Source organism: Lissotriton vulgaris, chromosome 3_1, assembly GCF_964263255.1.
Source record: "Lissotriton vulgaris chromosome 3_1, aLisVul1.2, whole genome shotgun sequence".
Classification (NCBI taxonomy): Eukaryota; Metazoa; Chordata; class Amphibia; order Caudata; family Salamandridae; genus Lissotriton; species Lissotriton vulgaris.
Window position 1 is genome coordinate 1,453,049,526 of NC_141689.1, and position 26,806 is coordinate 1,453,076,331.

General features: G+C 44.8%; 1 protein-coding gene across 1 annotated transcript in view; it reads left to right on the plus strand.

Moving 5' to 3' along the window:
• BTC (betacellulin) overlaps positions 1–26,806 on the plus strand; it is a 144,002-nt gene that overhangs the window by 18,185 nt on the left and 99,011 nt on the right. The gene's annotated exons all lie outside the window — the stretch shown is intronic.

Consider the following 26,806-nt stretch of genomic DNA (forward strand, 5'->3'; position numbering starts at 1 on the left):
CAATCTTAGTCATGGCTGTTCCATAGTTCTCCCTTATCACCGTCATGGGGTCTTTATGGTACCAGATACCAAAGTACATAACCGGCTCTGTTTGCCATTCTAGTGGTAATTCTACTGGATGTGGTTTTGTTATATCAGTTAGTGGTAGTATCACGGATTTACTCCAGTTTATTTGGAGGCCAGATTGTCTGACAAATTTGATATATTCTCGCAATAGAGGGGCCAAATTAACACTGGGCTCACGAACATACAGCACAATATCATCTGCATATAGTGATATACCTATTGGTTGTTGGAGAAATTTCAGCGCCGTGGCTGCGTGTTGTTGTCTAATCTTGCACACCAGTGGCTCTAATGCTATGGGGAATAATAATGGTGACAGGGGACACCCTTGTCTTGTTCCGTGCTGCATGGGTATTGGGCCTGAAACATATTTATTTACTTGGATACGCGCCACAGGTTTAGTATATAGCATCTTGATCCATGTCAATAGACTAGGAGGAAGACCCGTTTTTTGCATAACTGTGAAAAGGTAAATCCACTCCACCGAATCAAATGCCTTGGCAGCGTCCAATAGCACTGTCGTTGCCTCCAGCTCTAGATTTAGTTAGTGGGAGAGTGCAAAAAGAGTATGGATGTTGTGTGCAGTAGATCAGTTTGGTATGAATCCAGACTGATCTGGTAATATTATATTTTGCATTAATGGTTGAAGTCTTGTGGCTATAATTTTTGCTAATATTGTAGCGTCTGTATTTATTAAAGAAAGGGGACGTATGATTCGCAATTTTCGGGGCCTTGTCCGATTTTTAGTAGGGCTATGATTAAGGCTTCCCTTAGGGTGGGCGGGAGTTGTTGCTTATCATGAACATCTCCATACATTTCTACCAAATATGGGCTGAGTAATTCCACATACTCCTTATAAAATTCCCCAGTAAACCCGTCCGGTCCTGGGGCTTTTCCATTAGGTAGTGTCTTGATGGCTTCCTTAACCTCTTCAGCCGTAATTGGTTTTGATAGGTATTCTCTCTGAGCTTGACAGCCACGCTATGGCTATATCTTCTTAGTATTCAAGAACTTTCATGGGCTGTGGCAGTTTTACGTGCAGCATACAAATCCCCATATGTGGCCATGAAGTCCGCTAATATATTGGAAGTAGCATAACCCTCATTTCCCTGTGCATCTTTAATGTTGGTTACAATGTGTTTTATGCAAATTGCTTATTTTTTGGGACAAAATAGTCCTGGTCTGCCCCTCTCCCTATATGTTCGACCTTGTTGACGTTGTGATATGTGTTTAATCTTATTATCAGCATACTCCTGAGACTCAGAAAGCACATCTTTTATGTCACTCAATGTGGCCGTGTTATGTGTGTTCAAATTATGCTTCTAACTGCATTTGTACTTATGCAGATGTCACATATGGTAGCTTTAAAAGCCTCCCATAATATGCTTGCGTCGTCTACTGAGGTTTTGTTCAATAGGAAATATTCTGCTATTGCAGCTCTAATTGTGGAGTTGCAGAGTGGGTCTAATGATGCATTGGCATTAAAGCACCATATATAGGGTGGAGGGGCGTAGTTTGGGAGGTCTAGTGATAGTAATATTGGTTTATAGTCTAGTGTTTTCGGGAGGTGCTGTATATCCAGTGCCCACGTGGTAGCCATCTCCGTTGCCAGCCAATAATCTATGGGTGACCAGCTATTGTGAGCTGTGGATGTATGTGTTCCTCTAATTGATGTTGATTGCGCAATCACCACATGTCCACCATTCCAAATTCAGATATGCCATCCTTTACTACTCTAACCGCCTGTTTGTGCTGTTCTTTTGTTGTACCCGGTCTTGTGCGTCATTGGGGAAATATTAAGATGCTAGCTGCACGCACTCACCTTCGCGAGGCGGATGTGGCCGAAATAGGTATAGAGTAGTCTGCTATCATATCACTCATAGATGTATAACATTTGTAGGCTACGGTTATGATGCTCTTCCGATGATGCTCTTCCGCCACCTAACGTAGCGTTGTAGAGTATCGACTGGTCATGTTGCTAATACTTTACTTGTTGTGGCACAAACATTTGAGGCTTGTATTACAATGTTCTTTCACCCAGTAGGTGATACACTGCTATGTTAATCTTACAACTACCCTACAACAGGATAATAGGAATATATGGCACCTTACAGTCTGTGCATACGTATGCTCCGATTGTTCCAGTGTCCGTACATATGTATCAGTGCCATCTATACATGTTCTCAGACCGGGAAGAAACTGTCTGTTGCGAAGACTTCACGTAACATGTCCTCCACAAAAGTTTCTAGGTGCCCAGTGTTATTACCTCCAGCAGTTTTTCCATGTCACTAATTTTTTTCGCTGTGGCTCCAGACTCCTCTTCAATTGCGGCTATTCCCACTTCCGCCGCATCTAGTCTCTCCCCTTGTCTCTCAAGTTTTGCAGCCATGTTGTCGACACGCAGGGTTAGGGAGTCAATTTTGCCATCAATGGCTTTCAGGATTTGCTGGATAGAGGTATATTTGGTTTCCACTTAATATAGCAGGTCATCGTGTGGACACGATGCAAGTATTTTCAAATGCCCCCAGTGCCACTGTTAAGTACGGCTTCTAAGCCCACATTGCCAAAAGCTGTGTGTCCATGCAATCTGGTTGTCTCCTCCAGCAGTATAACATCTGGTGCATTAACGGTCTTGCAATAATTATGGCTGACTAGTGCGCCATGGGACGCTAGGACCCTTAGTCAATTAGCAGTAGTTGCGCGCTCCCACCACACATCACGCAGGTGATATTCCTTAATGCCAACAGAATGGGCACCCTTTACTGTTCTACTATTAGCCCCTCACATACAGCGCAATATTAGCACCTGCCTGGTCGGAACTGGTGATTTTGTGAAGGCAGTGTCTCATCACGCTTACAATTTCAGGTGGCTACACGGTTAATGTCCGTTAACATATATTATGCATGTTGAGTCATTGGGACGCTACACATGATAGTTTGAAGATTGTTCACTTCGCTGTTCTCTGCCGCCCCTGAAGTGCGTTCATAGGTCACGTCTCGCATCTAATGTGCCACTTTAATCCGGAGCAGATGGCATTGCTTCCTGGCGGCCTGTGTCACTGTTAGGCAGTCAATGATTCGATTTGGTGATTGTCGTGAGCCGTCCTTTGGGGGAACAAGGTGCCATTGTACCACCTACCCTGCTCAATGAAAACACCCTGTGCCGCCATTTTGAATGTAACTCCGGCCACGGAGCGCATTGCATACTATAACTTTGCCCAACAGACAGCGTGATTAAAGCAATCCCCTCTGATGAGAATTGTGATGTGATCGATGGTGGAGGATGCGCTTTGACCAATGATCGGTCCACTTTCTCAGAGACGGCCAATACAGTTCGCCACTCGCTGCCCTTACCGTATCTACAGGTGCAGCGTCTCACCTACTTCTTTATGGTGCCATCCCGGGTAGGATTATCAGCTTTCTGGCCAAATCGAACAAATTGTGCTGCATGATTGTTACTCGTACCGAGCTGCCATTTTGACTCGAGCTCTGGGCCCGGAGCGTACTGCTTACCAGTAGATATTACCGCAGTTGGATGCCTCAACAGTGAGTTCCGCCTGCATATTACAGTAGCTCTGATGTTCCACCAGTATATTTTGTGCTTCTTCTAAATCCATATCTGCCTTCTGCACATTTTTGCAGCCGATAGTGCAGCTCCGCTGGTCGAAATCATTATCATGCGGCCATCTTGCCGCGTTCCCTCTTGCGCCCCAGTCATTGCTACATTTTAACAGGAATTGATCTCTTATTCTCTCTTCCACGACTACCCTAAATTTGCACATAGAGGCAAGTTTTCTATTACTAGTGCCTTATTCTTCCACTGCTTCCTCTTTTCCTTGCGCTCTTGATCTGAAGTGGTACCTCTATATTATTGTACTTGTTCGTGGAAGATAATGTCTTGCTAGTTTGAGAATGCACATCTCATGTTCATTCAGATTTTGTTCCTTTTGGGGATTAACTCTGGTAGGGTCTCTAACACTTCCTGCCCCTCTCCTGCCAGGCAATGCAAGAGCATTGAATACTTGTGTTCTGCACTAAGATTAGTACCACACACTCTTGCTTATATCCTAAATATCTTTTCCCATTTGTTACATTTCACCGCAGGCTCTCCTGGGCTATTCAAAAATAATTGTGGCGGTGTGAAGTTCTGTATGTTGACCTACAATCTGTTTTATGCAAAACATTAATGCCCTGTGGAATACTGAGGAAATATCAATACATAATTGTTCACAGAACGTCAAAATTAGGGAAAAAAAGGAAATGAAAAACAATCCATCACAACTGTGCATTTGTTTATTATATTCTTACTTTGCTTTGCCCATGACATTCAGACAATGTTCTCAGTTTTGAACTCCTTACTAGTGACAGACAAACGTTTTTCAGGTAGGTGTGCCTATCACCACTTGAAATACCTCACATGAGTGGCAAACATGAATCGATGCGTGTCCATCAACGTTTGATAAAATTACACCAGCGACATTCAGGCTTTCTCAAAGTGCGGTGAGTCTATCACCGATTTCACAAATGACAGGCAGGCTATTCACAAAGCGGGGTGTGTCTAGCACAGTTTCCATGCTTTCCTGTGAAATGCTGGTTCAGCCTTCTTCCAGTGCTAATTCTCTGATTCCTAAACTTAAAACATGGCTTCCATGACTTCTCCCCACAAACAAATTGCTAGGAGATTTGGGATTAATGCATAAAATGCCCTCCGACGTTGTTCAACCTATTTTCCATGGGAAGGTGGGTTTACTCCTTCCCACAACCCCTTATGATTACTTTTTTACAGGTGACTCTGCATACTATTCAAAAGATGTGCCCTCGCCCACAGCACTGATTTTACGTATATGTGCACTCCAATGTCTCTCAGCATGTCTCTCTTTCTCGCCACTCTGTCTCGCCACTCTGTCTCGCCACTCTGTCTCGCTCTCTCCACTCTTTCTGTCTCGCTCTCTCCACTCTTTCTGTCTCGCTCTCTCCACCCTTTCTGTCTCGCTCTCTCCACCCTTTCTGTCTCGCTCTCTCCACCCTTTCTGTCTCGCTCTCTCCACCCTTTCTGTCTCGCTCTCTCCACCCTTTCTGTCTCGCTCTCTCCACCCTTTCTGTCTCGCTCTCTCCAGTTTTTGATTTTTGTGACAATGTATTTATAAAGTGCTTGCAAGGGGGTTCAAAGGTGCTAAGTAAAAATATTATCACCTCTTGGCTACTTCCCTTCACTAATCTCTTTGCTGTTCTCAGGTTGACCAGCCCCATTGGTCTGTAATTCGGTCTCCTTACAATTGCCAAGCAGCGCTTTTTGTGCTTTTAGGCTCAAAGAAGCCACGCCTTGTATTAAAAGCAAATGTACTAGCATAGTATGAAGCTTGCAGCCATTGTAGGTTTAGTAATACCCCCTTAATTCCTTTAAATGTTTTGGCTCTTAAATCACAATGTCATAGGTCTTGAAGATGGCAGTTAATTGGTTTGGCCTTTCATTAGCAACAGAATACAGAAGGAAAAACGTGGATCTTTATTTCCCCATTAAAGCATGTGACGTGGGCTTGCTTATAGCTCGCCACATGCCCATCTTTGTATCTGATGTCCCTGACCATGTCATGAGTGATGTAAGGTGGGCGCAAGTTACTTACAGCTCAGCTAAATATCGACTGCTGAATTTTTCGAGTTTGTACGAGTGAAACCTGAACCTAATTATGTCTCTGTAACTTGGTTTTTCAGTGAATTTCTAATGTTTTTAAAATGCTAATTCCTAACTATAACGTCCCTGTAACCTTACTTTTTTTTCTGTGAATTTCTAGGGTTTGCAGTGTGTTGGGGAAAGTGGGCCGGTCCTCCGACCAGCTCTCAGGAATCCTGCAATGTTGGACTTACAGGAGGTACCAGGAGGCTTCTTGGCTCCCAAAGTCACTCCGGAGTAAATTTAATGTCATTCCCCAACTAGTAGTGCTCACAAGTGGTGTGTGCAGAGTAGGCCTGGGTGGTAAATACCATTCCGCTCACAGAATTTGGGTAATTTCGCGCTCCGTGGAGAACGCAGTATTGCCAAACATTCAAAGATCCGCAGAACTTTTTTCTTGTTCACACTTTCAAAATGCGTGTTAGCGAGATGTTTCTCCCCAAGCACACAAACTGCATTTGCAAACAGGAAAAAAAGCATCGCAAACGGGCGGAACAAGCAATTTTGCATGTTAGCAGAACTTTTGCATGCTCGCGGAGATTTTTTACCATTTTGCGGAGCGGGACTACGCAAATTCCGCCCACCCCTAGTGCAGAGTGGTGGAGAAAGGGGGCGTGGCCCCCAAAGACCTCTTTGCAATCTCGCTGTGTGGGACTTACTGGAGATAACAGGAGGGGTAGTTGGCCACCAAGGACATCCTTTTGGCCAACTACCCCTTCTATTACCTCCAGTAAATCCCACACAGCAAAATTGCTGAGACCTGATGAGCCACGCCTCCTTTCTCCACCAATCGGCAAACGCGCCTCCTGGCGCACTACTAGTAGGGGGATGATGTCCCTTTGGCTATTGAGGGTCCTTTGGGGCCAACTACCCCTCCTGTTACCACCAGGAAGTCCTACACAGTGGGTTTACTAAGCGGTTTTTGTGGCCACGCCCCTTTCCCCACCACTCTGCAAACTTTCCTCCTTGGGGTAAGAAGGCCATTTTACTCATGAGGCCCTCAGGAAGCAAGGGGGCCTCCCCCCACCCCCCCCCCCCCCCCACCCACCAACAGTGTGCTGAGTGGCACGATTGCAGAGTGGTGGAGAAAGAAGGTGTGGAATCCGACCACCTCTCGGCAATCCCACCTTGTGGGGCTCACATGAGCTGACAGGAGGTCTTGTTGGCCCCCTTGGACTGTCAGCAGCCAAGGTGACTTCATCCACCAATCAGGAGCACACCTGGAGGCGTGTTTGCAGAAAGTGCCGAAAGGGGACAGGGCCTCAGAGTTGCTTGCTTTTTAAATACAATTTTTTTTTTCAGGTATGGGGCTGCGTGGCCCCCCATTCTCTGGACCATTATGGGACCCCATCCCCCAGGGCCTGACCCTTTAAAAAAAAAAAAAAAAATAATAATAATAAAAAGCAGGAGGTGGGGCCGCGTGGCCCCCTCCCTGGGCCTTTTATGTCTCTTCGAACCACGTACCCTGGGGCCTGGCCTCTCCTTTGGGGACTGTGGGGGGGTAGCTGAAAGGGCCCATGTGATATGTTATGTTATGTTACGTTAAGGGTTGTCTATTAGAGTGCTGAGCTACTCGGGCCGAGTGTCCCGGCGCTATACAGACCTGCAGGGGCTGGGCCGAGAGTCGCATAGGACTACTGTCCAAACAGCCAAGTCTTGAGCTCCTTCCTAAAGGAGAGCAAGTTGTCTAGCTTCCTGAGGGAGGGTGGCAATTTGTTCCACAGTTGAGGTGCCTAAAGTCTGTATGAACGTCCCCAATACGAGCTGTTTTTTTTATTGCAGGAACAATAGCCAACGCTTGAGAAGCGGATCGCAGGGATCTGGAAGGATAGTAAAAGCGCACTCTTCTCCTTAAATACAAGGCGCCGGTGCCATGAAGAGACTTAAACGCCGTGATAGTCTTAAAGACCATGCGTTTGCACACCGGCAACCAGTGGAGCGAATTTAAAGGAGCAGAGGAGTTAGACCTTTGGCTGAGGCCAAAAATGGCCCTTGCAGCAGAGTTTTGAAAAGATTAAAGACGGGTGAGAAGATACTCCGGGAGGCCTAGGTAGAGTATGTTGGCATAGTCCAACCGTGATCCAATCAAGGCCTGTACCATAATCCTCCTATGGGCATGTGACAGAAAGGGAATACATTTCCTTAGAATTTTAAGAAGGCCGAAGCATTAGTCGACTACGCTGAGAATCTGGGGTTTGAGGGTCAGTCCATTGTCCACTTTAAAACCCAAATTTTTTGCCATGGGAGTAGCGGATGATGGAGGAAACATATCGGCGGGCCACCAGGATTTCCAATTGGCATCAGGGGGACAGCCAAAAAAAAGGACCTCTGATTTGTCAGAGTTGCACTTCAGTTGATTCAATTGGAACCATGAAAAGACAGCCTTGAGGCAGCTAATGATGTTAACGCCATTGAAATCTGTGTTCTTATCACAAATAAATAGAAGCTGCGTATCGTTGGCATAGGATACAATCTGGGTTCCATATGACTCGACCAAGGCAGCCAGGGGGGACATGTATATGTTAAAAAGAGTTGGACTCAAAATCGATCCCTGTGGGACTCCCACCTCCAGAGGTGGAACTGAAGTTGAAAATGGAGGAGCCCAAATAGATCGTTGGTGGCCAGATAGAAAGGATTCGAACCAGCTAAGTACCGTCCCTCTCAAACCAATCTCCTGGAGTCTTAAAAGAAGACTGTTGTGAGGGACGGTATTAAAAGCCGCCGAAAGGTTGAGTAGAACCAGCATCGCCTTTCCTCCATTGTCCAAAACCTCCTTAATAGACTCAGTGACCTCCAGCAATGCGGTTTCCGTACTCAAATTAGAGCGAAACCCGGACTGAGTGTGATGGAGGATGTCATGAACCTCGAGAAAATTTGAAAGGGAGGAGTGGACATGTTTTTCCACAATTTTAGCAAAGGCCGGGAGTAACGAAATAGGTCTGTAATTAAGATAGGCGAGGGGGTCCAAGTTAGGTTTTTTTTAATAGTGGAAGGATATGAGCCTTTTTCCAAGGTTTTTTTTAATAGTGGAAGGATATGAGCCTTTTTCCAAGTACTGGGAACAGTGCCAGTTTTAAGAGAGGAATTGAGAACCGGATTAATGATAGCGCATGTCATCAATCCTATCTTAGCAAGGAACTTCGCAGGACACGGATCCGACGGAGAGCCAGATTTTAATTTAGATAGAAGCTCCAGTGATGCTTGTGGGGTAAGGGGGGGGGATGTCATGAGCAAATGGCTCTCTAGAGTGGAAGAAGGTACGAGGAAGTTTAGGCTTGAATTGCTTAATGAGCATGATGAGGTAAATGAGGCCTGAATACTTCTAATTTTATTAGCAAAAAAGTTGGCCAATTGTTTGATCCAGAGTTCCGAAGGAGAACATTTGGATATTAGAGTAGAAGGGGAGGTAAATTCCTTGACTATTGTAAATATTTCCTTGCTGGTATTTGCTGCTGCTTCAATTCTTTTAGAAAAATGTATTTTTTTTCTCGGTGATGTCTTTATGGTAAATTTTAATAAGTTCCTTATAGACCTCTTTTAATGAAACATCCTAATTTTAGCTCCAAGCTCTCTCAGCTTTCTTGCAGAGCCTTCTACTTTCGTGTAGTGCCTGGAAAACCAAGGAGCAGAGGCACAAGAGTTTTGTTTGCAGCAGGTAGGAAGAGGTGCAAGCTCGCTGATTGCCGGCTCCCTGCCTCCATGACTTAAAAATTCACAGTATGACATTACTGTGCAGTTTTAATCCAGTTCCTTTCATAAATTTGACAAAATCAATTGGGAAAGTCTAATCTTTATTTACTCTTAATGGGCTTTGGGGAGGCAGCCAAACATAGGAACAATGGCTCAATCCTGGCTACTTGTGTGCTATATTTTTCTAGTTTGCAGTTCATTAAAAAAAACTGCTATTTTGAGGTAAGTCACCATTTTGGGAAGGTGACCCTGTGGTCAGATGTGCAGACTTGGAAAAGTTAATTTCCGGTGGTGCTAGGCGGAAGTCTGAGATTTGAAGCAGAGAGGAGGATTTAGTTGAGTTCATACTGGCGCTGGATGAGAGAGGCTTATCTAGGGTTATGATAGCAGGGAAGCTGGCAGGGATTGCATCTATTGGCACTCGGGGGGGGGGGGGGGGGGGGGGGTTGCATCATCGGCCGGGGAGCTAGAATGCAGGATGCTAAAGGGGTCGTCAACTCCACGCGAGGAGGCCACTGACAAGGCATCTTTTCAGCAAACTATTGAAGGGACTGCAGACAATATGCAACGGTATGGAGGAAACATTATTGTTTTCGCTGTTGATGTCGTGGATGTTGTTTTGGGTTTTCCAAGTGTCAGAACTGCTGGGAGAGGAAAGGAGTTTATGGGTTGGACTGGGCAGACATCAGGGGTATGAATGGCAGTATTGAGCTGTACTTTCATCAGTCTAAGACCGAGCCAAGGGTAAGACAGTGGTGTTACAGGCATTCCCAGTTCAGAGGCTGTGTCAGTGAGGGAAGTGCACAAAATTAAGGGCAATTAGTGGGGACAATCTGGGAGCAATTTTTTATCACGCTAATGGGACGTAGATGCCTGCTTCCCAGCTCCTATGGGTTCTGCCTAAGGTGCTTGGACTCAAGGGGAAAACCCCCAGCAGATTATGAAACCCACTTTTTCAGGATTGGTGCAGCCACAGAGTCTAGGCAGGGCTAGGATCAAGCAGTTGGGTTGGTGGTCTTCTGAGTGCTTTCGCTGGTACAAAGAGGTTGGGGGAAGGAGGATTGTTGACGGTATTACAGTTGTATCTCACATATGTTGTTCTTTTCAGGAGGAGCTGCTAGTCCGGGGGCAGTTGAGCTGTCTATTTGGATCATAGGACATTCCTTTATTGAGTGTGTGGAAAAAGACTACATACAAAAAGGTCAAGGTGCCAAACTCCGGCTCAACAAAACCTTTTTTAAAGTTACCTAGCACGGAAAAGGTGGTATGAAATCGCGAGAGCTAGTTCACTGTTTAAATAAACTGTTGAAAAAACATAGATGTCCAGATGTAGCAGTGATTCACTTAGGCAAGGATAACAAGCAGGGACTGGCTTTGTTGAAGGAAATTGTAGGAAAGAAGGATTTGCTTTTATGATTACCCTCACTTTTTGCTTGATATGATGCTGTTTCTGACTAGTCTGTCTGGGATCCTGCTAATCAGGACCCCAGTCTCTGTGATTTCTCTCCAAATTTGCTTTGATAAGTACTTAGGCACATCCCTGATTGGACACTGGTGTACACTTATGTATAAGCTTCTTGGATAGGGTTTTTCGGGTTAAGGGGAAATACTGGGCGCTCAGCTAACATAGGTGTGGTATTCAAATCGTGATGGAGTGGTGCATGCAGGCGAGGGGAAAGCCCTATAACCCCTCCACAATAGTGTGTTGAGGTCAACACACAGAAACACAATAAACAAATTGCCTACTGCACTCAAGATAAAAGTATAGCACAAGGTGTGTCCTTGTGGACACCAGAACAGTTGCAATAACAGCTGCTAGAGAAAATAACAAAGTCTTTAGAGTGAATCCTCGTTTAATGTTCTTAATGGCCAGCCGACTCGTGTTTCGTCACAAGGAAAGGGATTTCCACGACTCCTCAGGGCTTACGTAAACTCTGGGCCCTTGTAATATTCTCACATGATGTTTCATTCCCTATGTTTCTTCACTTTAGCTGCTCAGCCTGTGTGTGTCTACTCTGTATGGAATGTTGGTGAGTGGACCTTCACTAGAATGCCTGGGTGAGTGGATGAGGTGTGACAGTTGTCAGAGGGGCTGAGCAGCTAGCAGGCTGCTCCTGGTGGGGCTGCGAGATACCTGTGAATTACCATCTACAAGACTTTTACCACCTGTTAACTTACTTCTGAATAAACCTACTTGGTTTACATCATACCAGCATAGTGTGGTTGCTAAGCCGGTGATAATTCCGACCCGGCTGGGATCATGACCTGGTAGTATATTTGGCCCTAAGTATGTGTCGGCTGGCCATTAAGAACACTAAACGAGGATTCACACTAAAGACTTTGTTATTTTCTATAGAAGCTGTTATTGCAACTGTTCTGGTGTCCACAAGGACACACGTTGTGCTATACTTTTATCTTGAGTGCAGTAGGCAATTTGTTTACTGGTGTACACTAATCAGCCCCTAGTATATGGTCCTAAGGTACCAAGGGCATAAGTACACCAGGGTTCCCCGATTGGCTGAAGCATGTATTATGTAAACCATGGGAGACAACTCCATGTGTAACTAGAGGCCAGCCATTGCAGCGTGTGAAGCTGGTGGTAGCACCACTTATGAAAGATACAGGTTTACCTATATTTAAGGTCACTGCACTTATAATCTAGAAGTCACTCCTAAGGCAGGCCTTACTATCCTGAGGGCAGGGTGCTTGGTTCTAAGTGTGATGGTGCCCCTGCACGAGCAGAACACCCCTACAGCCTACAGAGTCCGTTCTCCCGGGTTGTAAGTGAGACAGCCATGTAACATATAGAGGGGCACCGTGTCATTGCGTGGTAACCACCTCAAAACTGTCTGTAACAAATTCAATCCTGTTTGGTATCAAACATGTTGGAATCATACCCCCACACCATAAACTGTGTCAGAGGTATGATTCCATGCACCGTAAAGCTCCTTTGGGAGGCCCTCGGTGCTCCCAGTACCAGTCATTCAGTCCTGGACAGCAAGCCAGTGCTGCTGTTGGCCAGAGACACGTTTTTGTCCTCCTGGTGAGCCATGCTTGGGCAGGGGAAGGCAGAATAATAGGTATCCTGTCACAGTGAGGTGTGACCACCTCCCAGGCAGGATTTAGTGTATGGAGGCAGGATGGGAGTGCTTGCTAGTGCCACATAGTCTGCATGCAGGGCACGCTAGGTGCCCTCCATGCATAGTCCAGTTCAAACCATTTCAGGGAGCCGTTGGCTCCCACTCTGGCGCGAAACTGGACAAAGAACAGGGGAGGATCCTCCCCCCTTATCCAGCCCCTCCTATGGGAGGCAACCCTGAATTGTCCCAACCCTTTCCTTAGGGTATTTAGGGGGTTACCTGTGGGTGTTTACCTAGATTCGTCATGGGATAAGATTCATTTCAGACACCACTTCTTCGACCATCTGGGCACTTGGGACTTTTCTGGACATCGCTCTGGGCATCAAGGCTGCAACTAGGAAGGCTCCTGATCTCGTCTCCCTGCTTATGTGCTGCAACGTCCGTGCCTGTGCACCATACAGGAACCTTCCCAGACCTGTGGGTATACAAGACACCTGAAGGAATATCCCTTGTAGTGTAGTGTCACTTCCCTCCATACACAGGCACCCCAGCTAAGCTGACCAGTCTGCTGTTCCTGAGATCCCACGGACTCCAAAAGGTTCTGCAACACAGGTGGTGGTTCTTCGCATTTATCAAGGTCTTCCCTGTCCTCTCACCAAGTTTGAGGCCAGTATCCCTTGTTGTAGCAGCAGGAACCGAACCCCTGTGCACCGGGGAGACTTGCAGTTGCAAAGGCTTGTTGGCATCTTTCTATCAAGCTCTTCAGGTTTCAAGTAGCCCCAGCCTCCAGCATCTCCAGGGACCAATATCTTGTCCTCACCACATCTCTTGCATCTTGGGCTTGCATCTTTTGGTGAGCTGCTCGAGGTCCTTTTGCGACTCCAGTACCTCTGGCCTGTGGGTCCTCTTGAGGGTCATCTTCATATTCTTTGGGCTCCCCTGATTGCTCGGAGCCTGCCTTGACTCCCCTGCTTGTGGTGAGTGTCCTGGACCTTGCTGGTCCCAACATTGCACCTTCTTTGACTTCCATGTTGGTTGCAGTTGCCAAGGCGTGTTGGTTCTCCTGCCAGATACCGACCCCTCACCTCTTGACCTCTGACGTGGGACAGCTCATGTACGGCTCCTGGTCTTCCATAGCGTTGCCTGGTCCACACAGCTACAAGTTCAAGGTGACTGTTGTCCCTCCAGCATCACTTGTGGGCATTAGTCTTCTGTGCCTCCTGGTCACTCCCGAGTGGCATAGACGCTGTCCCCTCTGCTTGCAGGTTCTTCACATCTGGAATCCACCTTTGGGTTCCACCGGGCTCCTTCCCCAGCAGCAGCATGTTACCGAAGTCCTCCGTTGGGTTGACGCCGGTTTCCGATGCCACTTCACACCTATGCACCCGGCTCCCCTAGTGCAGGTATCCTGGTTCCTGAGGTATTCACGGGTGGGCTGGCTCTCCAACCTTCTGTCTTCCACTAGGTTTCTTCGGGGTTCACTAGGAAGGGTCCTTCTTTAAAATTGCAACCGCGACTTACCCATTGACTTGCATTGATCCTGCAGTTGTGTTCCCACTCTACACACTGCCTCCGTGGGGTCCCTGGTTACTTACCTTGGGTGGTTCCTTGGGTCCCCGGCACTTCTATGTCTTCTGGGTATAGTCTTGACACGAGCCGTGGTTGGCATACCACTAATTTAGCATATGTTTGGTCTCCCCTGGTGACCACTGTGTATTATGTGCTACTTACCTTTTTCTGTTAAAAAGAATTGTGTGCATCTCTGGCTAGGAGATACCTGTATGTGTTAGTGAGTGTTAATAAAAATATGTATTTATTATAAAATACACTGTGTTGTTCTTTTTCACTTAATCTAAATCAATACGATTATTTTCTCGTAAAACAAGCTGCTTTACACTCCTTCTGGACTAAGCCTGAAGGCTGCTCTCCACAGCTACCACTAACTGAGCTTTCTAAGGTTGTCTAAGACCCCTAAAATCCACATAAGGGTTGTCATGTAAGTGGGCACCCTGCACTAATCCAAATTGTACACAATATACTAAGCCAGCTTCTCACAGAAATGAAGAGGTATGTGCAGGAAATCCAACAGCAATGGTTAAGAAGTTTTGTCTTGTGGTCTGAATTTTTTCTGAGGAGACAGTGGAGGGGGGCGACTAAGCCCTCTGTTATTGATTAAACCAGGCAAAAAATAAATGAGGACATGTAGGTATTTTGCAAGGAAGAAGGTGTTGGTCTGGTGGAAAATCCTGGTTATAAAATATGATTCTGCAGACTTTTTTTGCGGGGTATACTGGTCTTGCTACGGGATGGAGCTATACTTGTTGCTGTAAAAGGAAGTGCTACAGAGAACATTAAATGTTCGCAGCTGAGACAGCGGGTCCCGGGGGGTTGGTCAGCAAAGTCTGAGGAGGCCTTTTATGAGTGGCGGTTGGCAGTTAAATTGACATGTTACTAGATTAAGATTATTGTTGTGAACATAGATGAATCAGGACAATGGGGGTTACAAAGTTCCAACTGGATAAAGCAAAAAAAATAAAGTTAAGATTTAAGATACTTAGAAAATTTGATGTTAATAAATGTAGGTAAAACTGTTAAGGGAGTTAAAGGTCGCCAGTTCAACACCAGGATAGGAGTTGCACATTTGCAAGCTAAAGATGTAAGGGGTGGGGTCGGGAATCTTAGGGATGTTAGATAAGGTGACTTATTGTATAGCCGGGTCTGGTGGCTCAGTGGACTAAAGCAGCCACTGCAGGGGCCTGTGTTCGACCTCATGGTCACAGGTTCAAATCCTGGCGGGTTCACTCACCCTTTTATCCATCTGAGGTCGATTAAAAGGAGTGTCTTTGAGTTGGGTAACAATAATCTGTTATTCAGCGCCGGGTAATCGTGCGCTTTACAAATACACCTGTTATGTTATAGTGAGGATTCTTTTACTCAGGTGAAGGCCTAGGTTTTATGTTGTGATGTGCGTCTGTACTCAATAAAGCTGCCTTTTTCACACAAAGCAAGTATGTAGTCTGTGCTGCTCCCCTTTCTCCCCCAAATATATATTGTGATTGCAGGTACGCATACAAAATTCCGGAAAGGCTGGCAAAAAATTGCGGTTCGGTCGTTTGAACCCATTGGAGGAAGTTATCAAACTTGCAGATAAAGGAGGTACTGTGGTAATCAAAAACTGGCAAGACTACGAACTAGAAATTGAGATACTAATAAGTACCACTAAACACTAATTAAAAGTTAATCCTGATCCAACCATAGAAGTACAGTTTGAGAACAATACACTAACCGATAATACATCGATTGAAGGATACCTCTCAAAAAGTGGAAAGCATTACTTGATCAATAAACATCCAAGGACATCAACACTATATACAGAGCTAAAAAGTCTTAAGGATCCTGTAACACTACCTTGAAGACCCATAATGTCTGGGGTAATTTAGATCTTGGAACTTCAGATTTATTCTTGAAACTATTTATCCTGAAGGTATTCTCCTAAGTCAAAGAGTTTGCATGAGATGCCAAAAGAAGAAAGTACATCTTTCCCCCAAATAATCTAGAAGGCTTATTTACTAATCTAACTCCACCCCTGGAGTGTTGTTGGGAATGTTTTTTTTTTTTTAAGGAAGGGCTGAAAAGTAGTAATTTTTAAGAAAATGCTGCCTTGAGGGCACAACTCAGGGCAAATTAACTAGGCATACCCAGCGAAAGCACCACGTATGTGTTGCCAAAAAGGAATGCAGGTTCTGACAATGTATGATGGTTAAAGAAACCTAGAACAAAGAACACAAAGTAGCAGCATAATCTTCAGAAACTGCAAAGGCGCAATACCCACAAGTAGACACATAGAATAAGCATAAACAAAAGGTGCCTGGCGTGTACTCAACAAGATAACTGCGTGTGACAGAACTGGCACATATATATTCAAATATCCACCATTATACATTTTGTTTCCGCTGTAAAGTGCGACCTTGATCACATGACATGCACTTTAGTTTCGTGTACTTTTAAATGAGTGTATCCTCATAAAAATAAATACAAGACTTTGTACTTCATGAAAGAGGAGAGATTCCTTCAAACTGTCATGTAGTACATCAATATTAAGCACGGCTTATGCTTTTTCAAATTCCATTGTATTATCAAATAAAACCTCCTTCAGTTATGCACATATATCCTAAAATATTGCACGGCTGTCAATATTGTAACATGTAGGTTCCTGTGTTTGTGTTACCCTCAAAATCTTGTGGGCAGGCAATTCCATAGCAAAAATTCTCATCTGTCGACGTTATGGCACATATATGGGGCAATTCCATGTCAAAAACACATATTGCATAGTATCCTAAATTCATATTGTCAATACATGCAATTAATTTAGTGTAGGTGGACAATCTCATTTAAAGTGCATGTGTATTACACCCAAGTGGGCAAACGCATTAAAGTGCAAATAAAGTCCACCAATTCATCTCCTCCTCCACACATACCAAATTAAATCACAACTGAGGTGCGTGCAAAATCAAACACAATGTGCTCAAAATTCAACTTTATTTAACTGATATTCAACCTTTCAAAAGGCATCATCATACAAACTGGTACATAGCCTATCATATATGTTCACTGTAAAGTGAAGCCCCTGTGGGCAAACTAATCCTAGAGTCGTATACAGTTCACTCCCTTGCATGAATTCACAGCCAAAGTGCTTATAGATTAAGTTCATCCATGCATCAATAATGAGCATCAGCGCCAACTGGAGGATTTTTCTTATTTAACTTTTTTAAAGTCAGGCATACAGTTCCTCAACTACATTAAGGCCATTTGGAGTTTACAATTCAGACTTGCAATATAGCGCAACTCAAGAGCAACTCAAGCTCGTTTAAGTGCTTTCATTCGACATCACCCCTTCCATCAACTGGAACCGTGCCAATTACAAAGTAACTGATTTTACTTGGGATTGTGGTTCTGGTATATCTCACAATGCCTTGCAACTGGATACGCTTGATCAGTGTTGCATATGGAACGCATTTGCTGTAATACCGTCTTGTATACTTCAAGTGTTGTTCTTCCAATATACCGCAGGTTGCATGTACATGTTTGTAGATATATGGCAAATTCTGTTCTACAGTTGTAGGAACCCTTGCTCTCTATTGGTTTGGTTTGTATTTAAAAAAGAGATGTATACTCAACCGTGTTTTCACCGATTGTGCAAGATTTGCCCTTTTACATTTTTTATAACCTGCTTTAGTTTGCAGCCAACTCAGATTTTTAACCATCTCAGGGCTACTCTTTACCAATTTGTCCCTCATTAATTGTGTGCGCCTATTAGTGATCATAGGATTCATGGGTATAATCTTGCCATTCACGGGGTCTGTTTTCATTATATGCCAATGCTTTCTAAAAAAAAGCCCTCAGTGCTTTATCTTGGCTGCTGTATGGAATGATGAATCTGACCCCACCCGTCTGTATTTTTTCTTTTTTGGGCCACAAAAATAAAATTCCATCTCTATCATTGGCAACCTTCTGTGCTTTTTCTGTTATTTGCTTTCTGTACCCTCTCTGCGTGAACCTGTCTCTCATTGCCGCCTAACACTGAAGTATTTCGGGGTGGGGCTACAGTTCCTTCTGGCCTGCATCATCTGCGATCTGGAATTCTAGATTTGATGTGCCATGGGTGAAAGCTCGATGCATGCAAAGTTGTGTTCCCAACAGTCGCCTTCCTGAAGAGCCTCATTTCAAGTTTCCTGTTGCTAATCTACACTTCTAGGTCTAAGGAAGAGACACTTATTTTGCTTATGTGGTGTGTGAGTTGCAACTTCAGATTATTAGTGTTTATCGCCCTTACAAGCAACTCAACCCTTTCTATGGACCCTCTCCACAATACCATGAGATCCTCTACAAATCATGTCCAAGCAATTAAATGTTGGTCCCTTGCCCATCTCTGTTTCCTGCAGAGTACCTGTTCTCCCACCAGCCCACATGTAAACAGCCATAGCTGGGGTGAGACTGGTGCCCATCATAGACCCACTGAGTTGATGGAATGCTCCAATACCTAAAAGGGTTCATTTCTCTCCAAACACCTCTTGGTCATTGCTAGCAGCATTTGTGTATATTTGTATAGTTTGACCTGGCGACTTCAAATCAAATCAAATAAGCTTTATTCGATTTTATCAAAAAATCATAAAAGCGTACAAGTACAATTTATGCAAAAGAATTAAAAACAATTTTCACTTGAGCAAAGTTACAAAATAGATAAAACATTTCTCTAAAATTTAAAATCTACAGCAGTCATGGACAAATGGCCTCGTATTACACTAATCAGTCAATATTGACGTGTACTACTTAACTCATTGAGTTTCTAAATTTCATCACTGACATCAAAAAGCGAGAAACAGCAAAGATAACATCCACATCTTCCAAAAGCAATAATTTCAAGTATGCAGGTTTACATGTTCTTATACCCCAGCGCTTAAGTAAGGGTAGAAGGAATAATTTCCTCTGGCTGGTATACAGATTACAGAAGAACATGATATGAATATTACTTTGTGTTGAATGGTCATCGCATGGACATATTAATTTCAGAGAGGTCCAATCATTCTGTTTCGGTAGAGTGACCATGCGGAAGAAAATCCCTAAGCGCAGCCTAGTCAAAAGCATGCGAGGATAGGGTGCTATTTCAATCCCAAGATAAGGTTGTAAGCCTTCAGTAGGGGTAATTTGCTGATAGTTTAGGATTGTACCTTTAAGTTTCTCTATATCCCATCTTGCACTTTCTAGGTGTGTGATTAGTAGTTTTTTAAGGGCCGGCCTAGTCGTGCTTTGTAAAGTCTCTGGATCATCGTAAAATTCAGAGTATCCAATGTTAGAGAACATCGTTTGTACATATCGCAGCCATTTGACTTTTGCTGCACCATCCAGAGCCATGCAGTCTTTAATGAGGTTTCTATTCAATTTACACTCCTCTGTAGTCCAAATTGTATGCCAAAGCAGACAGGGTGATATTTTTATGATGTCACTAAGGTATTTAACGCCGGTCTCAATATGAGTCCTAAAAGTCGACGTAGTTTTTGAGACACCCAGTAGGTAACAAATGAAAATGTTCTCACAAGTTTGTAGCGAGGACACATTCTCGAAGCCCCAGAGACCTGCGCCATATGTAGCTGTGGCTATACACTTTGCCCGGTAAATCTGTATCATTTCTCGGATGGGTTTACCCCCAATTTTGCCTGCAAAGGTTCATAGAGCACCTATGGCATGACTGAAGGCGAGTTTCCTAGCTGACACTGCATGTTTCCACCTTCCCCACCTGTCAAACACGATGCCCAGGTAGCAAAATGTGTCTGTTATGGCAATCTTTTGCTGGTCCAGATATATTGAGCAAGCGGGTCTATTGTTCTTTTGGGAGCAGGACATGGAGAAAGTTTTAGAAATGTTCACCTTCATGTTTTTTACCCATATAAGATGAAAATTCATTTACTGCTCTCTGCAAGCCTACTTTTGTCCTTGACATGATTGCCGCGTCATCGGCATATAAAAGAATGGGTACGGGCCTACCATTGACAGCCGGGTAATCGCTTGACAGGGTTATTAAACTCTCAGCGATAGAATTTATATAAAATGTAAAAAGCAAGGGCGCAAGTATTCAGCCTTGCCTCACCCCTCTGTTTATGGCGAATTTTTGTGAACATTCCCCCTAGGTCCCGAATCTTACTCTAGCCCCTGCGTCTCTGTATAATTCTTTAATGAATGTAAGAATAGTTGAGTCCACCCCAATGTCCTCCAACGTCGACCAGAGCAGCGCGTGGTCCACGCAATCGAATGCGGAGCTGAGGTCGACAAAGGTTACAAATAAGTCCCCTTTTTTGGCCTGCGTGTATTTAGAGACTAATAGGGACAAGTTTAGACATTGCTCAAGTGTCCCTAGTCCCTTTCGGAACCCATATTGGAACTCCGAGATGACCTTTTTCTCTTCTTCCCAGTGTTGTATCTTCTTGAGGAGGATCCTGCCTGCGACTTTCATAAGTCCGTCCAATAGCGATATTGGACGATAACAAGCAGGGTTGTCCCTGTTCCCTTTTTTAAATATGGGGACTACAATCGCGTCCGACCAGGTGGTAATGAAACCGCATTTATTTCCCATATTCAATACATTAGTTAACAAAGGAACCCAAAAATCCGGCTCTGATTTATAAACATCCACTGGGGTGTAATCAGGACCAGGGGCTTTGCCTAAGGCACATTCCCTAAGGGCATCTTCCACTTCTAAGGTAGTAAATACCAAATCAATCGGGTAAGGGGATGCTGGGGAAACAGTTAGCTGATTATCCTGTATTATACTATCTGCAGATGAAATCGCCCTACATGGGCTCGGGGCATTCCCCTGGGTATTGTTTGAGTAAAGATTACCATAGTGTTCTACCCAGAGCTCACCCGTTATGGCTACTTCCACAGAGTTATCTCTATCTCTTAAATTATAGACCGATCTTATGACTTTCCAAAAGGCATTACTGTCCTTATTCCTAGCGGCTTCGCCCAAAGCTTCCCAGGCCTCCTTCTTCAGTGTCGCCCTCCGCTGTTTGATAGCCAGCTTATAATCTTGTCTCGCCTGACGAATTTGAACCCTATCTTTTGGGTCAGCTGACAGGGCTTTCTTTAAATTTTTCAATGTAGATGTGCATCTAGAGTCAAACCACCCACGAGTATGGCTCCCATTGTCCTTGCAGTTCCTAGTCAGTGCATTTTTTATGTGACGCTGTATGTTAGAAAATGCAGCCATAATGCTCTTTGGGTCAGTATCTTCCTCTAAGTAGGCAAGAATGTCCGTGGAACAAGAGGATAGGAGGTTTTGAAAGAAAGATGTTGGGTTCATTTTCTCCCATTTAATTACATACCCGTTAGTCTTAGTTAGGGTAACCTCATATGGGTATGAAACCCTACTAGGTTCCTTTGCTTTGCCCCCCCATCAGTTTTACCCCGAAAGTGATTGGATAATGATCGCTCATAGGGTCATCCCCAATTTCCCAATAGGTTATGAAATCAGGATGAGTTGGTGATATCAGCGCAAAATCGATTGTGGTATTACAACCTCTTCCATTATACGTTGGGGCAAAGGGAACCGGGGGGGAGCATGCCTGGTTGATAAAAGTGAGGTCAAAGGTAAATATAACGTTGTTAAGAAGAGACCCCATGTTGGTATGGGAGAAGTGCAAAGGACCATCCTCCCCGGGATCTGACAGGCCGCACAAACCTAGCTCAGAAGACGGGCAGATGGTACAATTGAAGTCACCCACCCACAGCATTATATGATCCCCTGTACCTTGATCTCTCAATTTGTGGATATGATGCATCATAATGTTCATATTTGATTCCACTTCACTAATTGGCAAACTATTATAAAAGTTCACAAGAATCACCCTTTGCGAAGTGCCCCATATAAGTGATATGATTTGAAAATACTGACTGGATTGAAAATTGCAAACTTTTACATCCCCTACATTCGAGATGTATGTGCACAAGCCCCCCTTGTTGCGACCCTGGGCTGATGGCACAGCAGGAGAATGAAAGGTTCGGTAGCCCAACATGTGGGCTTCCTCTGTAAGCCAGGTTTCTTGAAGACACAGGATGCCATACTTCTGCACAATCTCCAGCCAAGGTTTGTGGGTGATCTTACTACCAAGGCCTGCTACATTCCAGGAAAGAAGAGAGTGCATTGGGTTTCTATGTTCCTGTGGATGATGCCCTCCATTCTCCGTTGTGCCTTTCAGATCTTGCGAGTGTGCAGGCTCTGCCTGTCGTGTAGCCTGGGCAGTAAGAGCGTAGTGTTCAGGGGGGTTTAAGTCTAGCCCAATGTGACTTGGAACATGGGATCTAGGCATTGATTTTTCACTCGAATCAGTCTCCATTGGGGGATTATGAGCATTGGTAGGGATTGAAGCAACACTCATTCCCAGTCAATCCACCTGATCCAGACACTCAAACCTATTCATAGTGGGCGCTCCTTCCCACCAGTTATTAATGGGTTGCCAACCATCCCCGTGTCCTTTCCATCTGCGATTGTGAACTATTGACCAAGCCCCAGGTGGCTCAACAGTCTGTTTTGGAGGATAGAAAAAAGTAAGGGGTCTGATGACAATAGATTGATCAGTATCACCTGCATCCCATGAAGTGATATGTTGGGCTGTGTGGGGGTCTGCAAATGAAACCACTATGCAGTCGCCAGGGATGGATTTATGGGTACGACCCACCCATGGCACTCTCCTAACCATTAGAACCCTACTCCTAAGAGTGTTAGGAAGCTGCCTATTGACGTTAAGCCAGTGAATCACCTTATTCTTTAGGGACCACTGGGACTCCATAGAATGTGGGTCAAGTGCTGGTACGCCAGCCAGTACGACGACATAGGGTCCGGCGTCAGGAGGGAGATCAATATAACCCCCACGAAAGTTCTGGCGACCATGGTACTGATTGGCTATGCGCGCAGTAGGGGGCATATTAATCTTATTGGGCTTGTGGGCAACCTTAGGGACTGGTTTGGGTAAGGTCAGGTTCTCAGGGCCCTTTGTCACTGGTATTGAGAGTTTTGGTATGACGGGAACAGTAACATTTGGCTTAGACCGGGATTTAGGTGTTGGGGTAGGTTTAGGTGGGGGTAGAAGCAAGACAGGGGGCACCATTTCAGGGGCAGGGGAACTAACGTCAGTTACTGGAGCCGGATGAATGCCATCATCACCATCCTGGGGAGTACCTTCAGCAATACGAGGATAACTTGCTTCCAGTTGCTTTAGGCTAAGAGTGGCCAGGGAGACTAAGGTCTTATCCATCTCTAGGAGATTATTCTCGATACGTGAAAGTCTGAGTTCCAAAGGTGACAGTAACTGTTTTAATGTGACCCAGACTGTTTTGAGAAAATCTTCATCATCACCCCCCTTGTCTCTATCCCTCCCTGGCTCATTTAGCCCTCCCTCTGGGAGTTTCTCGCCGTGTGTGGGGAAAGGCCCAAAAATAGGGTCAAGGACCACGTTAAAGTTGCTGTGTTCCTTGCCCCCCCCCCTGGCGACTTAAATAGTAACCAATTGCTCTCAAGTCATCACTGTCACAGAGGCTTGTACAGTGGCGGTTGCATCCTGTTGGCATTAGTGGAGTGGGGATTTAAAAAAAATAAAGAAACCAAACACTAACCTACCTGCCAGCCTCCTGGCTGTACGCCTTTCCTTGGTCCTCTGCCTCCTCTCTTTCTTCCTTCCTTCTGCTAACAGGAGGCAGGATCAGGAAGCACCCACCCAGGCTGCCTTGACCAATCACAGTGCTTCAATGCAGCGTTGTGATTAGTCTGAGCCCTTTCTTTTCGGCGCTCAGCCAGGGAAGGTGAGCCTGGGGCATGTTCTCCACCTGGTCTGCAATGCATCCTGGATGTAGAGCATGCAAAGTGAGCATGAGTGTTTGGCCGGCCTAAGAGGGCCGGCTTAACACTCATTCTCACTTGGAGTGGGCAAACCACTCCCACCCTGCCCTGCTCTGTGAGCAGGGCAGCCCCACCCCACCCCACCCACAAAGCTGATTTAGCACAGAAAAATAAAATGATAATATCAGGTTATTATCATTTTATTTTTCCTTTTTTTGCAGTGCTGGAGACAGTGAGGCGACGTGCCTTAGCGGAGGAGCCGCCATTTTGCTTGTATATGATGTTGTCACATCTAATGAGATCAAAACATAGTCATCCTCCATTGGGTTATCATATATCGGTTTCTGCAAGCCACTTGTGTCCTTCACATAGGATGCTAAATTTTTAACATATTGATGAAGAACATAATCCATATACTTTCGGTGCATTCTCAAAGAGACTGCCTGGGCTGATATAGTTCGGCCAGGGGCTACCTTAGATTCTGACGGACATTGGGTATCAAAAATAAATAAATATAGATATTCACTGATCAAACAAAAGGTTACAGGGGGGTTATAGTTGAGCGGACTTTTTACTCCTACAAAACCATAAAAATTCAGCATTTATAGTTATACTTATGTTAATAAACTATGACTCGTTGCCTTAAGTTACTTAATGGCACAAGTTCTAGTTTCTTCAGAGAAGTAGAACTGCTGAATTTGTATGGTTTTGTATGCGTAAAACGTCAGTGTAACTATAGCAACCCTGTAACCTTTGTTTTTTATCAGTCAATTTCAATGTTTTTTTGCCTGCTGGGGCCGAAATTCAGAGCATCCCAGATAGTGAACTGTGGCGATTTAAAAAAAAAAAAATTTAAATCCTCACTATTTTATGGTCCTAGGGGACCCTCAGGGACCCCTCTATGCTTCCTCTGGGGTCAGGATACCTGAATTGTGCCCCCTTCTATCTGTTTTAAAGTGTATTTTCATCACCAAAGCCAGAAAACAAATAGGCAGCTGCAACTTTTCTTCCAAGCTGCGGCCAGCCAATCAGGGCCTTCTTTCACCTCCAGATTTGTGGATAATTCGCGGGTGGATCTGAAAATGATCTGTATCACAAATTTGTTTTTCACCTAATATCTCCCAAACTAATGAGCGGATTTACACCATATCACAAAAAGCAGGATCTGCGTACCACGATCTACCTTCCTGCCCAATTTGGTGTAATTCTGTCCAGTGGTTTATGCTGTAGTCTTGTTCAAAGGTCCTATGGGGACTAACATTGGGGAAACTCCTTTTGGAACCCCTCTTTTTCTCTGCCCCCACTTAACGTATCACCCTGAAACTTTCCAGCTCAAGTACTGGGCTCATTTTTGGAGAAAATTCCATGGAGACTCATCAAGCGGCGCCAAAGATATTGGCACCTGAAAATGAACTCTTCATATGGAAACTAGGTTGTAACTATAACTACCTACTGGTGACACCGAGTAAGAAGTATATATTTTCTACTAGTTCCCACGGCTGATAAAACATAAATCAGCTGGTGAGACCTAGAGTGTGGTTTACATGGGGTGCTTATTGATGGGCAAAGTCTAAATTCTAGAAATTGACACAAACCAACTTTTCCCCTTGTTTTTGAGAAACATTCTTTATTAAGTCTATTGTTATGTAGCCATGGATGAATTTTTAAACTCGCAGATAGGCTATAAGATTGCTGGTGTATAAAATGCAATTTCTTGACTCTTTCCAGACACATTCAGCTTGCTTAAATGTTGTAATCTCTTTGAAGATTTTTTTGAATATTTTATGTCCTCATATAAGATGTCAAAATCTGTTGGTATTGCAGCGGAGTGTTTTGGTGCCTTTATTTTAAAAGAACAGAAACCATGCACTAGATTCAAGGCCCCTCGAAAGCAACCAGGGGACAAACCATATTGGGCTATTCCTTGAAAAACGAGTCTTTGAAAACAAACGTTGGGGATGAAGTGCTTGAAATCACCCTTGTCAAAAGTTCATAGTGTCGTCTAGGTGTATGCCTTGAATATATCAGTGATGTCATGTTAATTTTTCTTGTACATGTGATTTGGCATGTATAACTACAATTCAGTGTTACCGGATGAAAGAAATGAAAGGTGACAGAATGAGTAAAGTCTGCATGTTGCCAAACCAAAGGAAGTAAATGATAACCATTGGTCAATGAGGTAAACTTCTTTTTGTTTATCAGGTCTCGGCTAAACGCGCAGAAGCGCGTCTCGCCGAGAACTATTGTTAGCGAGTGTGCTTCCCAGGAGACACTCCTGGCCGCGCGCATCGCCTTGGAGGGATTTTGAAACGCGCACGCGCTCGCTGTAGGCAGCTGCTGTCGCGCATTCATTAAGACGCATGCGCTAACTTGGGGCCATGGGCACACACCGCTGCTGTCGCGCATTCACACGCATGCGCTAACTTGGGACCACGGGCACACACATCATGCTTGGGACCCCCCCTCCTGATGCTCGCACTCATGGAGACTCCTGTTGCGGGTGGAGTTGGGACCCCCCTCCTGATGCTCGCACTCACCGGGATTCCTGTTGCGGGTGGAGGCCGTTACCTGGCTTCTTGCACCGGCGAGATTCTTTCTTCCAGGCGGGAGCCTCGCTCCCTTCAGCACTCCTCCGGTAGCTGCTCTGGTGACGCGGGCGGGGCTCCTCTCCTCCGGAGGAAGTTCGGTGAGTTCCTGTTGTCCCTCGGTCCCGCCCCCGGCCTGCCTGACTTCCTACTGCGGGCCGGGCGGCGGCGGGGACAATCTTTTATTTTTCTAACCAAACTCACTTCCGTCTCAAGTAAAGCAAGGGGCATACATTTTTAGTATGCACAATTTGTCAATAATATTACAATATTTGAGTCTTATTAAGCTGCACACAACGTATGTTTTATTTGTTTTGGGCTCACTCTGA